The sequence below is a fragment of the Oryza sativa genome, chromosome 2 (genome assembly GCF_034140825.1).
Source record: "Oryza sativa Japonica Group chromosome 2, ASM3414082v1".
In the NCBI taxonomy this organism is placed as follows: Eukaryota; Viridiplantae; Streptophyta; class Magnoliopsida; order Poales; family Poaceae; genus Oryza; species Oryza sativa.
This window is the reverse complement of record NC_089036.1, coordinates 15,473,453-15,488,137: the sequence shown is the minus strand read 5'-3', so window position 1 is coordinate 15,488,137 and position 14,685 is coordinate 15,473,453. Positions and strand designations below refer to the sequence as shown.

The 14,685-nt window shown below is 42.9% G+C and overlaps 1 long non-coding RNA gene and 1 other non-coding gene across 2 annotated transcripts; both read right to left on the bottom strand.

Moving 5' to 3' along the window:
* Nucleotides 1–1,051: 1,051 nt before the first annotated feature.
* LOC107280048 (uncharacterized) lies at nucleotides 1,052–3,962 on the bottom strand. Its single transcript, XR_001543078.3, has 4 exons — nucleotides 3,666–3,962; nucleotides 3,328–3,569; nucleotides 2,568–2,633; nucleotides 1,052–1,349 (listed from the first exon to the last, which is right to left on the bottom strand). It is a non-coding gene; the product is annotated as an uncharacterized lncRNA (long non-coding RNA).
* A 1,711-nt stretch (nucleotides 3,963–5,673) lies between these two features.
* Nucleotides 5,674–5,780, bottom strand: LOC112938063 (small nucleolar RNA R71). The gene has a single exon (XR_003241113.1). It is a non-coding gene; the product is annotated as a small nucleolar RNA R71 (small nucleolar RNA).
* Nucleotides 5,781–14,685: the final 8,905 nt, after the last annotated feature.

Here is a 14,685-nt window from a genome sequence, read left to right as displayed (position 1 = left end):
GCCCTGGTTGGATGGTCATGACGGGCTGTCCTAAGGAACTCGGCAGTCAGGAGTGGCTTCTCGAAGTACCAGAAGGGCATCGAATAGAGGGTATTAGCTAGTATACCAGTTAACTAGAATGTATGTATTCCATGTGTATTAGAAGTATAGGAATAGATTCTCTTTTTCTTTTCTTTCCACCTAGCTTAGATTCATTATTATGAGGATGAGTAGTAATGCTTGTGTGTCACTCTACCCTTAGATTATCTTACCCTGCTTAGAATATGATTATCACAAGTAATATATAAGTTATTAGTTGAGTTCTCTCTACATGATCTTCCCACGGGATAAAATAAATACGATACCCTTGGAATACTCTCGGGTGAAATGCTACAATAGTATATCCGTATGTTTGCGGATGAACTTTGTAATCATAATATACCAGAAGTATTTCTAGTAATATTGTTAAGAAATACCAACAAACATTTCTGGCGCTGTTGCCGGGGAAGATTCATGATAGAGATTAATTGAACTAATACTTTATATTTACCTCTGTATAATCATTTTCCTTTGCAGGCTAACCTTGGTTGTTTTCACTCTTGTGAAAACAGGGTAGTGCATGACTGGTTTCAACCTGCCGGAAAACTTCAAAGAAAATCCAGAAGCTTTCTTCCGGAGCGTCAGGCCGCGAGTCGTTGCTCCACAGAAAACTCTACCGATAGAGAAACCAGCCGTACCTGTGGACACCCCGAGTATTATACCATCCAGTGTCCAACACGACCACCACATACTATTGGAGACGTGGGATCCATACACGCATAAATAGCCACTCATCCTCAATGTGTCCATGATCGCGGTTGATAACCTTCTGTTATAATAACCGGAATGTCGAGTAGTGAGCGCAAGACATAACCGTAAGATAGCTTGCCAGTCCGCACCGTCATATGCCCATCAACCACTCGAAGGTGGCGACCAAAAGCATACCCTAGTGACTCGATCCAAAGCGCTATCCCCGATTATCTCAAGCGATCAAAACCCGTTACTCATGCTTAGCTAGTCCCCAGGAATACGATTAGCCTCACACTTTCATCGCAAGCAATTAATAAACATAGCAAGTACCATAATAGGGTTAAAGTGCAGCGAGGTACATGACACATAATAGGGTCCGAGGTCCCAATATACAACACATAAATATAGCAGTGGAAGTCTCAAATAGAGTTCATAAGCAAAAGATAAAACTGGTGGTGCCAAACCCCACTAGGGCAACCAACCAGGCAAGAGCCAAGCTGCAAGATATCACTCATTGCCCTCGCCGCCTTCGGCAGAGCAATGACCACACAAGAAGCATAACTCATAATCGGAATCCTCTCCTGAAATTGCAGACACCAGATTAAGTACAAGATTATACTCGCAAGTCTTACCCAAAATTATATATACAAAAGGGAGAGAAGTATGCAAGCTTTCTAGCCTATAGTGGGTCTCTAGGTTCAACATTTGCATAAAGCTAATTTTATTGAGCAATTAATGAGTAAAATAAGCAAGGACAAGTAAATCTAGCATCATTTTAATTTATGGACAGCAAGTATATAATTCTGAAATGTATAAGCAAATGAGCCCAAACGGCACTCTCATCATCAACCATGGACTACCAAAGTCCATACCAACATGGCACAACATGCCAACACCACCATCAAACATAATCCCATCCATAATAATCCACATTTGATGCTAACATGAGTGAGATACACATCAAGCAATGTCCATAACCGAGGACGCGGCTATTCGAATAGATTATACTCTGATCAGAGGTGTCCAACTGGACCCACACGAAATGAACAAAGTTCAAATGCTACGCACCCCGTCAAGTGCGGTACACAAGTGATTCAAGCTCATTACATGCCCTTCTTTAGCCCCACCCTAACCACCTATACCACGTTGGGGTTCCCAACGACTCAGTCACGTGTGTGCGTGATGTGACCAAGGCGGGCGCGCCACGCGGGAGGCACCCCCGGCCAAACCTAGGCACCCGAGGCCCTCCAAAGGCTACCTGCCTCACGACTCTCCAATGTGGTATAAATGATCACAGTAGAACTAGTAAGAACAAGCCGGTCCCAAATAAGGCATGTGGTAAGTACGTAGGGTGCTTGATTAGATGTCAAAATGTTCGGTCCTTAGCGACCTAGACGGGGCTACTTGTATCAGGGGAAACCAACCTCCCATCATCGCCCTATCACCCGTCCAAGTCCAACATAATTCATTAACCATTATTTAGTGTAAGTGCTCAAGTTTTATGCCCAATAATGCAAGTTGTCTATATACCACAATTAATAGCACTGTCCATCCCTATAGTTCTATTAGCACTAAGCATGGCTAAGCATTAATGAATAAGACATCCCAATTAATCCCAACTAGTGGTAATAGGGTATAAGGACAGCAATATTACAAGAACTAAATGCATAAATAGGTTCTTCCCATACACCATAAACCGACGATATTAATATCTAGGCAATGCATGCATATATATACGTATAGATTGCAACCAAATCATTTTTAGAGAAAGCATAGGTTCTATATGCTTAGGTGCTTGCCTTGCTGCTGAGGATAGTCACTATCCTCCTCGGGATATGGCTCGTTACTCTCCGGAATCTCCGAATCTATCGAAAAGAAGCAATATGCGAATAAGAGCCAAATAAACATGCACAAGAAAAATGATCAATAAATTATGAAATAAATACAGTGGGTAGATCATATTTTAACTTGAATTTAGTTGAAATAATCACCAGATTATCACTTATAGTTTGGGAGATATGAAAATGACAATCTCTCAGGTGCTGAAAATGGTAGTTCTGTAGATATTAACGTTTCCTTTAGTACATTACAAGTAAAATGCATTTCAAACCAAGATTTCATAATAATGATTATTTTTAGAGTAAAGTACATCACTCACAGCTCCTAAGAAAAATTATTTCACAGCTATATGTGTTGTCATTATTAATTTATGGATTTTACAAGTTAAAAACATAGGAATGCTAAACAAACTCCTAAAGATGTTTTAAGAGGTAGTTTTTCCAAAAACAACACCACAACAGCAAAGAGTACTAAAATATAAGCTCAACAAAATTGGTTTCACAATTTTAGCTTTTACCAATAATTTCTTACGAATTTATTAAGAGCTAGACCACACAAGGGATACATATAGCTATTTATATTTTTACTGGGAAAACCAGTACAAAAGTTGGTCATTTTTATTTTACAGCATTGAAGGTCATGTTTTTCTTAATCCACAGAAATTTGGTTAACTGAATTCGGAGTTCATATGAATTAGTTATGAATTTTTAAAGCGCATACCTCTTTCAGCTCAAAAGCTATCTCAGAAATCGATTTCTATTTTCACTCCCCTTTTCTCCAACTTCCACCGGACTTCGCTCACATCGCAGCAACCTGGACGTAGGGTCATGCGAGGCTAAGGCCTCGGGCTAATGGCAAGAGATGGAGCAAGGTCTTGGGCTGACGGCAAGAGACGTTGCCTAGGGCTGCTTCAACCGAAATCAAAAGAGATGAACTCGGGGTGAGTTGTAGCCACCTTCTACCTGCAGCAATGGAGTGGACAACCTATAGAACGTTGCTATAGATGTTCAACATGGAGGGAATTCAAAAGAGGCACCATGGATGAAAAGGAAGCTCACCAAATGGAGGAAAACAAAATGCTGCTGCTGTAGCCCTGCAGGCTGAAACCACCACTATTTTATTCCTTCTTGATCTCTCTCAACTCTTCATGCATGTGCAAGATGTTGGGATGGATGGAAAGCTTGGATGATGGGGATTATTGTGGTCTAACATACAGAGCTTGAGTTTGGGTTCTTAGATAGGATTTGGGGAGGAGAAGTGAGCTGGGAGCTCAGCTTGAGGAGGAAAACAAAGAACAAGCAAGGGAAGGGAAAGGGGAGGAAGAAGGGGTTTTTTTCTCTGCCCACCTTATGTCCTGAGGTGGGGTGAACACCCAAGGGTGGGTTCTGGGATAAAGAGGCACCCAAGGTCTGTGACAAGTGGGCCCAAGTCGTGGTGGTCTAAGAGGTAAGGACGGGAATAGAGGTGGAACAAGAATTTGGGTAGATTTCAGGAATTTTCAGCAATTTTACACCTCTTCCACCATGACACTCAGTTAGCTCAAGAAATAATAGTGATAGAATTTTATCCTTTTGTGTGGAGATAGACCTAGACACCTAGTTTTCATTTTTCAAAGTTTCACTAAAAAATTCGAAATATTTTAATTCTGGTGAAAAGATGAAATTGGTTAGGCTGAAAGTTGGTTTGAATTTTTAGAAGGCCAAAACAGAGAGTAAAAATTCCACAAAATTTATATTTGTTGGTGATAAATAAACTAGTATTTGAATAAATTATTATAAATTTACACTTCTGTTCAAGTTATTGTTCAAATAGAAGTTGCTTCATTTTGCCAATTAGGTTTCTAATTAATTTAGTTTGACTACCTTGACTGCTTTACTTGAGGTAGTAAAAAGTTTGATAAAATCACGAAACCTTCATAGTGGTTAACTTAGGTTGACCGAGTGACAAGAGGATCTTCATGGATTTTATGTTGCTTAGATTTGTTACATAGCCTCTAGGTTTATTTAACATGTATCAACCAATTATGAACAACATAAAAATCACTACAACAAGTACACAAGCACACAATCACTAGTTACTAATTCTACTAGCCAATTGCTAAGCATGATTGGGTAGATTATCCAAAGAGCGAAAGATTAACGACTATACTACAACGTTTCTTAACTACCGCTTGACCATTTAATTTGGTTATATACAAAGAGGCTTAGACAAAGCTTAGAAGCTAAAAAGTAGAAGACAACAAAAACCAGAGCTTCATGGATTATCAAGCATTGAGTCAGCTTGGTCTCTTGAAACAATGTTCCCCTCGTGGAAGGGAACACAAATTAGTCGAGCTACTCCTCGAAAGTGTTGTATATTTTATTAGCGCCAAAACACTCTCTGAATGTTGGACGAGTCTCTAAAAAAAATAGTTTTTGTTTATCTACCAAAAGGTTGTAGGGTCATTAGCCTACCTATAATGATCACTAAAGTTTCATATTAACTCAAACCAACAGTTTGGAAAAATGGTTTCAATTTCTACCCATCTTTTTTTATACACAAATTAACCGGATGAGGTTTTGAACCCAAATAGCTTTAAAACTTCCAACTTTTACTAAGGACAAATCCTGATTTCCACTTAAGTTGATTAATTAAAACTTCAGGATGTTACAGTACCAGCGCCACCGACCTTCAAGATTATGGCCAGCAAGACTCTTCGTGAGTTCGCTGCTCCCTGTGCTGACAATGTGGCCGTCGGGCCACAAGTCAACATAGGAGATGTGGATTTCGACTTGAAGTCTAGACTCATCACGATGGCGCAGGATAGCCCGTTCTGTGGCAAGCCTAATGAGGATGCCAACCTCATCTGCAGCAATTCCTAGAGATATGCAGTATGTACACCATCAAGGGAGTCAGTCCTGACGCCGTTAGGCTGCGGCTGTTTCCATTCTCCCTCCTCGGGAGAGCGAAGCAATGTTTCTATGCCAACCGTGCTGCTCTACGGCTCTACGGCCAGCAAGACTCAACACTTGGGATAAATGCTCTACGGCATTCCTCTAGAAGTTGTTCTCGATGGGCAAAACCAACGCCCTTCGTGGACGAATTTCCAGTTTCCAGCAGACAAGGGACGAGTCCATTCCAGAAGCATGGGAACGACTGCAGGAGTACGTGGCCGCCTGTCCTCATCATGGGATGGACGACTGGCTGATCCTGCAGAACTTCTACAATGGGCTCACCCCGATGTCCCGCGATCACCTGGACGCGGCAGCTAGAGGAGCCTTCTTCTCTAAAACGGTTCAAGGAGCCGTTGAACTCATGGAGAAGATGGTCTCCAATATGGGTTAGAGCGAGGAATGACTCCAGACCCGTCAGCGAGGCATGCACACCGTCAAGGAGACGGAGTTACTTGCTGCCAAGCTGGACCTCCTCATGAAACGATTGGACGACCACAAGAAACGGCCACAAGGCACCGTCAAGGCCTTGGACTCTCACATCAAGTGTGAAGTCTGCGGCGTCACAGGTCATTCTGGGAACGACTGCCCGGAAACCCGTGAGGAGGCGATGTACATGGGCGTGCTTTGTTGAAGTGATCCAAAAGATCCACATTAACGTGCCGTTGTTGGACGCTATGCAAGTGCCGACATATGCCCGTTATCTCAAGGACATACTCAACAACAAGAGACCGCTCCCAACAACGGAGGTGGTCAAGCTGACAAAACACTGCAGCAACCTAATACTCCACAAGCTCTCGGAGAAGAAGAAAGATCCGGGGTGTCCTACGATCAACTACTCGATCGGGGCACAACAATTCGACCAGGCCTTTGTGCGACCATGGAGCCAGCGTCAGCGTCATGTCAAAAGATGTCTTTGACAAGCTCAACTTCACGGTGTTGGCACCAACACCGATGCGCCTCCAACTGGCTGACTCGTCAGTCCGTTACCCGGTGGGGATAGTGGAGGATGTGCCAGTCAAGATACGGGATTTCTTCATCGCGTTTGATTTCGTGGTGCTGGACATGGACACGAGGAAGGAGACGCCGCTCATCCTAGGCAGTCCGTTCCTTAGCACCGCAGGAGCCAACATTGACGTGGGAACGGGGAGTATCCGTTTCCATATCAACGGGAAGGAGGCTCCATGGTCAGAATCAAGTACGGGCCAAACCCGCAGAACATTCAAGAGGTCGAAGTGGAGCCACCCAAGACGGATAGCCTGGTAAGGTTTATGCAGAACTTCCTGGAAAAGGAAACAACAATGCCCAAGAACCGTTATTGGAGGACGCCGGTAAAATCACCTGCACCGGCCAAGAAGTCAGAGCAGCCGGCTCAGAAGAAGCCGTCTTCTGCACCAAAATCAAAGAAGGTGTGGAGGAAGAAGCCAAAGACGCCCGCTCCATCACCTCCGGAGACGGGTGGAAAATCCGCGCACTGAATCAGAAGGAGGCACGGTCTTGCACGTTGGACTTTAGATGACGCAACCTTTGCCAACAGATAAATTGGTATGTATCCGCATATTTTCTTTCAACAATTTGAATTTTTGCATCATCATATATTTGAATTTCAAAATTGCATTTAGGACTTTTGAATTTCGAGGAAATTCTTCAAATGAATTTTTCAGAACAAACCAAAATTAAATTTTCAACGAAAATTCACAGTGCCACGCCCACACTGACCGTTGGATTCCAACGGCCGAAAGTGGGTCCAGTTGGGCCCACCAGGGGTTCGGGCGAACACCCTGGTTCGGCCGAACCGGCCAGGCAATGGTTGGCTGCCTCACTTTTTGAGGCAACGGCTAGTGGGTACCCTATAAAAGCCAGCCGGCCGAGAGAGGGAATTCCACCCCATTTCAACTCATTTTCATTCCCTCTCCAAAGTTTGCTCCCAAGTTCATTCATGCTTTGATAGTTTTCCTCAAGTTCAAATCTTTAGTTGCATACATACAAGTTGCTTTGGTGAAACTAACCAGCGGGTGAAACTCTTGTCATTTCTAACCCCCGCCGAGTTAGCCTATTCTTGCTCCATTTTGCAGTATGAGGAGGCGACTGTCTCATCTGTTCAAGGGGTCGGGCTCTCCATCAAGTCGTCATGACGAGTCTAGTACTCGTTCATCAGCCGATGCCTCGATGGAAGACGCCGACGCTCCGCGACAACTCCTGAGCGACGCTGACCTCGACCTTGTCAGTGATCGGGAGAGACAAGCCTACTACATGCTGAGCGACCGGGAGTATGCTCACACACGAGAATACTCACCGGAATTGCTGAAAAAGATAGGTATGGATGTTAAATTTCGTTCTATTTGGAAAGCTGTTGGTTGGCAGAGATTTGCTATGGTAGATGAGCCTGGTTCTCGTTTGCTTACTTTGTAATTTCTATGCACTTTGAAAAAAATAGAAGATGGTATTTCTTTTCGCTTTTTCCGTAAGGAGTTCACACTCACATGGAAATTCTTGAGTACACTTCTTGGTTTTCACAATTCCTGTAAAATCGATCTCTAGAAAGGAATTTCTAGGTTCGAGAAAAATAGGTTTTGGGAAGATATTTCTGGTGCTCCAATTTGCAAGAAATCTAGAACGAATGATATCCATAATCCTACACTTAGGCTCATGCACAAATGGATTGCTTTGACTTTGTTTCCTAGAAGTGATCTGAGACCCATTAGGAGAGATGAACTAATTATCATGTTTGCCATGGTTAGAAAGATCAAAATTTCTCCTGTGAAATGTATGATAAGACAATGGTTAGAAAGTATAAAGTTCTCTGCTCTTGTTGAGTGCACTTCTCTGATTACTCGGTTAGCAAAAGGGCTAGGAGTCGTTAGCAACCAAATTGCTTTTATCTCAGCTGCTCGTCCGCGTATTGATAAGGCTTATCTAGTGCAAGGGCATATTTTGAAACATGGAGCAGATGGATCTTTGATATACTTTTTCCCCGGTTGTATAAATGAAATCTTGTTGCCAAATGCGGGGTATCATTTGTATAACTGCCATGAACTAACCATTTCCCTGCAGATCATAGAAGAATCTCATGCAGGTGGAACATACAGGGAGACGCGCAACATGACAAGGAACGAACAAGAAAGTTCATCATCCTCGACACCCGTGCAGATATACGAGGCAGGTTGGGCACCAACTAGGGATGCACCCGGAAGGACCCAAGCTCCACGCCATAACATCGGAGTCTCAACCTGGTCAAGCGCCAGTGAGGACCGGTGGCATGCGCCTCATGACATCCACTGGGAGGGACAATCAACCTCCTAGATCAAGTGGTGTGCCTCCATCTCCAAGTGAATGGCGCTCGAGTTCCTCTCGTTGGGACTTGGGTGAAATCACTAGGAGGATGGACACCCTTGATATGCAGACGGGGGAGATCCAGTACAACCTCACGGAACACACAGCTCAAACGCAAGAATGGCAACAATCTGCTGATGCTCAATTCCCCAACATCAACAACATGATGCAACAACAGCATGATGACCTTCAGGCGTACTTTCGTTTTTAGGGGTTCAATCCTTATCAAGGACCCTAAGCGAAAGCCAGGCTTGGGGGGAGACTTCACTCCCCCCACTGAGGTAACTTGTATCACATTGCATATTTCCCTTTCCAATTGCATATTTGTTTTCCAATTGCATCCTATAAAAAATAAAAACAATATAAAAATTTGCAAAATAGAAAATACCAAAAAGATATGATAGGTTTGAGTCATGCTAGGTAAGACAAGCTAGTTCTCTTTGTTGAAATGATGAATAGTTGCTCTGTTTTATATCTCTGATATATGGGTTCTTGGTAAATACTCTCTCAAAGGTTAAATATGAGTAGCCAACAATTATCTGGGAAACTGAGGTAAATGGGCTGCACTTGCTGATCTAAGTCTAAGCTGTTGCGAGATATGAGATAGTAAATTGAGTTGCTATGATCCTGATACTAGTTTGGCTTGAATTCCGAATGTTTTGATTTTCAAAATGATAAATTGAAAGTTCCTAATTTGATATAAATTCCTACCAGAGCCAAAAATATGCTGTCATAATTAAACCATATACATTTTGGTTACTTGTCGTTCCATTGAACTTTGTCAAACTCTTGTGACTTGTGTACATACTTCTCATGCTCTATGATCAAGATCATACACCCACTTTTATGCACATGCTAAACTCCTACACTAGGAGCTAAGCAATATTCCATTCCATATCCATATTACCACCAAAATAAATTCTCCATGCTTTCATGTGCTTTCTTCTCCTGAAAAGAAAAATCCTTTTGAAAAAAAGAAAAAAAAAAGAGAAAGGAGAGAAAGGCATGGTTGTGAAAAAAAAATAAAGCTATGCTCCATCAAGCATGAGCATGATGTTGAAAAAAAGAAGAAGAGAGAAATGTAGCCATGCCCTCTCCTAATCAATAAAAGAAGGATTTTTTGGGAGAAGAAAGTAAGCACAAAGGAGAAGCATTTTTCTTTTATTCCTCATACACCATTTCCACTATATACCACACACATTATGCACGATCTTGATCTTGAGTATGTTAAGTTATCTGCTTTAGTCCAAGTTTTTGACTTAGTAACAGATGTGAATGCAAGTATGCCATGTCTGATCCTTACCGAGCTCCACATATAAAACTTAGAGTAGGAATCAAAAAGGCATCATTTGGTGAGGAATTCAAATTGATACACTTAGAGAGACTGAGTGAATCAATTGAGGAGCTTGGTTTTCTTTTTCAAAATCATTTGAAAACTTCCAGAATAAGAGTTGAATAAAGATTGGGTGATTGGTGCTCTAATTGTTGTTCTGTCTTTCAACTGCCCAAGGCAAGGAAAAGCAGTGTCTCGTGGGAATCAGGGGTAAGGGTAAGCCACCGTGCCAAAGATTATTTAATCTAAGAGAGAGTACATATACCTTGCACTTGTATTTTTGAGATATGCAGCATAGTAGCAACTCCTGATCAACAACCAAGTCTTTGTTTCCTTTTGTCCTTCACTCGGGATGAGCAAAGGTTCAAGCTTGGGGGGTTTTGTTGACGGTCGTTATCGATCAGTTTTGACCATCAATATTACTAAAACAGGAGAGAACTAGTGATGCTTGCAATGCATATGTTTGTTAGAATAATAATATTCCACTAGTATTGGGTGTACTAACCTTTTGCAGAGAATGACAATAAAGTGGAGGAGAATCGACATCAACACAAATGATAAATCAATTGGACATTGTCGAAAACCAGACTTATGTATGAATGGGCCAAGAACTCAGAATTGACACAATGAATTGGGCCAAAATTCACAAGTCTGTGGAGTGGAGCAATAGAGGAAGTCACCAGCCGAAGATAGGCTGGTTTGGGCCAGCCCATGGTTCGGTCGAACTAGGGGGTTCGGCCGAACCCCCATCTCCACCGTTGAGGCCAGGGTTTGGCATGGACGTCCAAGATTGCACCCCAATGACGGTTGGAGGGTACTTCGGACAATTCCCCTTCCACAACCGTCATACCTACCTGTATACAAGGAGCTCACTCTCTTCACTTCAACACACACCACAAGCAAGAGCTCTCTCATTCCTCTCAAGTTTAGTTTAGTAGTATCTAGCTGGTGGAATAGAATTAGAATAGGAATTAGGAGTCCGGAAGCCTTCGGAAGAGTTCGGGTATGGCTCTAGTAGCTTTCCTTTCCTCTTTTGTAAGCTTTGTACTTTTATTAGAATACTCTTCTAAATACATTTTTGGTATTGGAATACTTTCCGAGTATATGAGTACCTTCTTTACATTATGTTCATGTTATACTGAATATACTGCTAGCTTATCTGGGAGATGCTTTGATGCGAGTATAGTGTTTGCTTATGCAATTACTCTATGTCATGACGATGATATTAGAGTAGTATCTGGTAGTTTAGACGTGGTGTCTAGATTACGGGATATCATTATTTGAGGTTATATATTGCGGATGAGAGGTGGGCCACTGATGGTGACAGCTCAGTACGGGTATTCCTCTGCGCCTATATATAGCCCTCCCGACGCCATGCCGCGTCCTCCCTATCTGACCCCTCTGACCCCTCCTAACTGTAGCGTCGCCTTCGACCCGTCCAACGCTAGCGCGCCTCCTCCAGACGCCGACGCCGCACCGTCTCCTCCCCGCCCGACGCTGTGCCGCCTCCAACCCCTCCTGACGCCGGCGCCGTCGAGACCACAGCCTTTGAGCCGCCGCCGCTCCTCGCCGAGATGCCGCCGCTGCCGCTCGTCCTCGACAAGCCGCCACCGCCATCCCTGCTCCTCCTCTCGTCTCGCCGCCGGCAGCGAGCCCCAACGCGAATCTCTTGATGAAGAAGATGAATGCAGTGAGACTGATAGGCAGGGTCCACTCGTAAGTGCGAGAGGTCTTTCCAAAAGCCACAGCTGATCAACCAAACGGGCTTTTGACTTCCTCATAGCTGCTTTTCCAAAGCTACTTTTACAAAAGCTAAAGCCCACAACAGCTTTTCTAAAGGCTACAGCCCAACCAAACACACCCTTAGTCGATAATTCTGAGGGATTAGTCGATGATTCAGAGGAGTTTCCTATTTACCCCGACGTGGTAGTTTAGGTGACTAAGCGTGTCCAATACAACGGTATTTTGCCACGTGGTGGGTTCCCGTCGTGTCCGCCACCACGGCGTTAAGTTTAAGGCGTGGGCCTGCCACTTAACGGTTCTAGACATATTTCCAAGTATGCCTAGGATGGAGGAACACGTATCGTGCTGGTGCAAGACTAGATTCTAAGTAGTGTAATTCAACATGAAGAGTGTGGTGGAGTCTTGCAAACTCAAAACAAACTAGAGAGTTCATATTATGTGGGTAAAGCTGTACAAACTCTGCAGAGTTCTAAAAACTAATCGATTAGCCGTGCTCACGGTCATGAGCGACATGATGATGTGCTATGGGTATAATTTTGTGCTTTCTAAATGTTTTTGAAACTAAATGATTTGAGACGATGATGAGATAGGTATATGCGATGTGATTTCCTTACTTCCCGTTGTGTTGTAAGGGAATGATGTCTATCTATTTATGTTGATATCATGCCATGATTAATATGCTTTACATATTGCTAAAATGTTTTGCTTAAATTATGTTGCAAATGGTTTGTGAACTAAAATTTGCTTTATGCTTAAAATTGAGACTTCAAATAGCCTTCCTTTGACTTAGAGCTTTCATGTATGTATGTTTGATAGTGCTCTTGCCAGTATATTAATTTGATTAATGTACTGAGTCTTGCCATATGTTGTTTAATTTATGTTTTGCAGGAATAGGCTTAGTTAGATTTGAGTGATGCGGGTTTCGACTGCTTCTTCTAGGATTTGAACTTAATGGGGTAAACCCTGAGTCGATGTGCCTGAGGATTGGGTAGTCAAGCTTCCGCTGTTCACTGATATAGCTATATTTGGCCGGTCGGCCTATGTATCTATTTGGTAGTTGTAATCTAAATTTTATTTGCTTTAGATGTATCTTGCTATGTATATTCATGCTTAAGATGAAAGTGTGAATCTAGTGCACATCTTGGGAACTAGATTCACATGAGTATCAGTTAAGAATATTTGAGATGTTGCAGATCTTTAGCCATTTTTGTCAAGTCTCTTGAATGTGTAACACATCTGGTCACCGCTTTCGAGTGGTTTGACGGGCACATCTTAGGCTGAAGTTGACTGGCAGGCTAAAGGCCCAGCAATGTCTCTAATATTCCTCTCTCGAGGCGTCAGATATTTCATTATGCATGTTTGATGACTTGAATTATTTATTTCATCTCTCAAATATAATGGAAGGTCCAGAGAGCCTACGATATATTGGCGGCCTAAAAATGACATTTAACAACCACCAACACCCCTTGGGTCCTATCTCAGCTGGCTCAGGTAGGCAAATAGGCTAGATGTCTATCCCGTTAGGCTTGGGTTTCGATCCTAGGATTTGCACCAAAATCGACCAACTCAACTAAGTCTAGATCCTGCCCTAACCCCTCTATCGGTTCTAGGAAAATTTTTAAGCGATGACCATATGCCTTAAAGATGTTACTTTCATCATCCTGAAGCGTGACTGCCCCATGAAATGAAGTGTCGATGACGGTGTACGGTCCTAGCCATTTGCTCCGAAGTTTTCCGTGTTCAAAGAGCTTCACCCGGGAGTTGAGTAAGAACACCTTGTCTCCTGCTACAAACTCCTTTGCCTTGATCCTCTTATAATGCCATCTTTTATTCTTTCCTTGTACATCTTGGCATTATGATAAGCTTTATCTTTGCACTCCTCTAGCTCTAAAATCTACAGTTGTCTGTGATGTCCGGCTTGTCCTAGATCCATGTTCCATGTCCAGATAACCCAGTGTGCCATGTGTTCCATCTCAACAGGTAGATGGTACGTCTTTCCGTAGACGAGATGGAAAGGTGACATGCCGATGGGCGTCTTGTATGCGATCCTATATGCTCGAAGTGCATCGTATAGCTTTTGCTTCCATGCTTTCCCACATTTCATTCACGGTCTTCTGCAGAATATTCTTGATTTGTTTGTTGAATGTTTTTGCTTGACCACTTATTTAGGGATGGTATGGAGTGGCAATGTTGTGTTGTGCCTCAAGATCTTGTAAAAAGTTTCAGAAGGTCTTATCAGTGAAATGAGACCCTTTGTCACTTACTAGCATCCACGGTGTTCCAAACCGAAGGAAGATGACCTTGTGGAACATCTTGCAGGCATGCTTGGCGTCCGCAGCATAACATGACATTTCTTCCACTGATTTGGATACATAGTTAACGGCCACTAGAATGTACACACAGTCATAGGACTTTGGAAAGGGTCCCATGTAGTCGATACCCCATACATCAAAGAGTTCCACTTGTAGGTTATTTGACATGGGCATCACATTGCGAGCGGTGATACCTCCATGCTTTTGGCACCTTGCACATCTCCGAATGAATTCTTTTCTATCTTCATACATTGTAGGCCTAAAGAATCCACTCTGCTACATCTTTGCCTGAGTGCGGAATGCACCATAGTGTCCTCCATATGGTGCCGTGTGGCATTTCTCAATGATATGTATGCCTTCGACTATTGGTACACATTGTTTGAGTAGACCATCTGAGCAGACTCGATATAGATATGGCTCATCAGGC